This window comes from Schistocerca cancellata, chromosome 4, assembly GCF_023864275.1.
Source record: "Schistocerca cancellata isolate TAMUIC-IGC-003103 chromosome 4, iqSchCanc2.1, whole genome shotgun sequence".
NCBI lineage: Eukaryota > Metazoa > Arthropoda > Insecta > Orthoptera > Acrididae > Schistocerca > Schistocerca cancellata.
In genome coordinates this window covers 587,454,203-587,456,748 of record NC_064629.1, presented here as the reverse complement: position 1 = coordinate 587,456,748, position 2,546 = coordinate 587,454,203, and positions in this window count along the sequence as shown.

Below are 2,546 nucleotides of genomic sequence, written 5' to 3'. Positions count from 1 at the left end.
ATTGGCACCAAGGCAGAAGTGACTCTAATCGCTGAAGACGACACGTCTCCATTCGTCCCTCCATTCACGCCTGTCGCGACACCACTGGAGGCGGGCTGCACGATGTTGGTGCGTGAGCGGAAGACGGCCTAACGGTGTGCGGTACCATAGCCCAGCTTCATGGAGACGGTTGCGAATGGTCCTCGCCGATACCCCAGGAGCAACAGTGTCCCTAATTTGCTGGGAAGTGGCGGTGCGGTCCCCTACGGCACTGCGTAGGATCCTACGGTCTTGGCGTGCATCCGTGCGTCGCTGCGGTCCGGTCCCAGGTCGACGGGCACGTGCACCTTCCGCCGACCACTGGCGACAACATCGATGTACTGTGGAGACCTCACGCCCCACGTGTTGAGCAATTCGGCGGTACGTCCACCCGGCCTCCCGCATGCCCACTATACGTCCTCGCTCAAAGTCCGTCAACTGCACATACGGTTCACGTCCACGCTGTCGTGGCATGCTACCAGTGTTAAAGACTGCGATGGAGCTCTGTATGCCACGGCAAACTGGCTGACACTGACGGTGGTGGTAAACAAATGCTGCGCAGCTAGCGCCATTCGACAGCCAACACTGCGGTTCCTGGTGTGTCCGCTGTGCCGTGCGTGTGATCATTGCTTGTACAGCCCTCTCGTAGTGTCCGGAGCAGGTATGGTGGGTCTGACACACCGGTGTCAATGTGTTCTTTTTTCCATTTCCAGGAGTGTATTTGCTCTAACAGATCAACTGAAAAATTCAGATTTAGGTGTGAGTTAGAGATGATTATTTATTTATCTGTCTTTGTAGTTTACAGTGAACAATTTTTTTTTCAAAATATTAATGCCAATTTGATTTTTTTCTGTTTTATCAGTCAGTTTTGTGTTATTTACTGCATTCTAATGTCAGTAAATGTTATCCTTTCTTGGTGGGCACTTTAATTTTCTTTTTACTATTTCTCTTTGAGAGAAGTTTAATAATAGCTGTGGCATCTTCCATCAACATATAGGACCGAGCATTCAAGATTCCAATTCAAGAAGTAAAATTGAAGTACAATACAGGTAAAATTAACTACTACATAACATAATTTGGTATAAGTCTATAAAGCACCTGGCTGCAGCTAAGCATGTTTCATTTTCCAAATATGGACATTTTGACTTTCAGTAACTTAGCAGTTGACTAAAACCATCCAACCACCTTATAAAAACAATTTTATATGTGTTCTAATTCCATTCTTTCCAGTGAATACAGTGTGTTTAGAATTAGTGTTTCACCACTCAAGAGGGCCCCATGAAAAACAAGTAATCAGAGAACATTTGGAAGAACATGAAGAAGAGAAATAATGAACAAACCATTTATAGAAACACATTTTAATTTCTGTTTGATGGGGTAACATTTGGTTAATTGCATACTGTATTAACATTACACATTATAAACATTGCTCAATGTGATGACAATCTGCATCCACAACAGCCTGGAACCATCCAATAGATTGCTTGTAGTTATTCACAGCACTTTTTGAATGGTGGCCCATGGAATGTTCAGCTGTTGTGACATAGCTTGAGCACAGCTTGAAGGCCACATACTACATCAAGCATTCTCAGCCATAACAACATGAATTTCTTCAACAAATTGTGGCACAACTGGCCATTGGCCTCTCCAATGGTCAATTCCCAAATTGTCAGTTAATTTGAACTTCCATATAATGTTCTTCAGTATCAGTGCGGAAAGAAGATCTCTCCATATTCCTTTAATGCATCGATACTCATGAAAAGTAGCAGCACTATTGCTGTTGTTTTCATAAAAGAGCTTTGTGCATAAAGCCCTTCTCATCTTGTCCAGACCCACATTGACTGTCTGTGACTGTATCCAGATTGACAGTTGTGTTTCAAACTTACATCATCATACCAGTGCTGGTGCTTAATGACAAGTAATGTGACTGACACTACTGACAACGCAAATCCTGCAGTACACAGTCTGTACATCATTCCTATAAAGGTGGGCACCCATATGGTAAATAATTTTCCATCTATTCTGGCTCAGGTAGCAAAAGTTAATTAGAACCACCCTGTATTATATTATTTACTTCTGCTCTAATTTGTCCATCCTGTATTGAAATTCTTATGCTCTGATTCAGCACAATATATTTAATATGGCTTGGGTTCTGGAGATCCTTTACCATGGTTCATTGTTCCATCTAATTGCTTCCAAAGGCATTTGGAACTAAACAGCTAATCCTGCTAAACTCCCTGTTATAAGTGGATTATATAGTTTGTAACTTTATTTGTACTCTTCAAAATATAACTTACATAAATGATGTATGTTTTACAATGAATACATAAGTATAATATCTAATGTGTGACTCCAGTTGTATGGATGTTATGAAAAATTCTCTCTGAAAAGTTTTGTAACTTGCATTATATTCATTTTTTGTATGATGTATTGTAGGGTGGCAGATTATAGATATTAGTAAAAATAGTGTTTGATATTAATAAGTTATTATCTCCAATTTAAAAATTGAATAAAACAACATCAGGAAA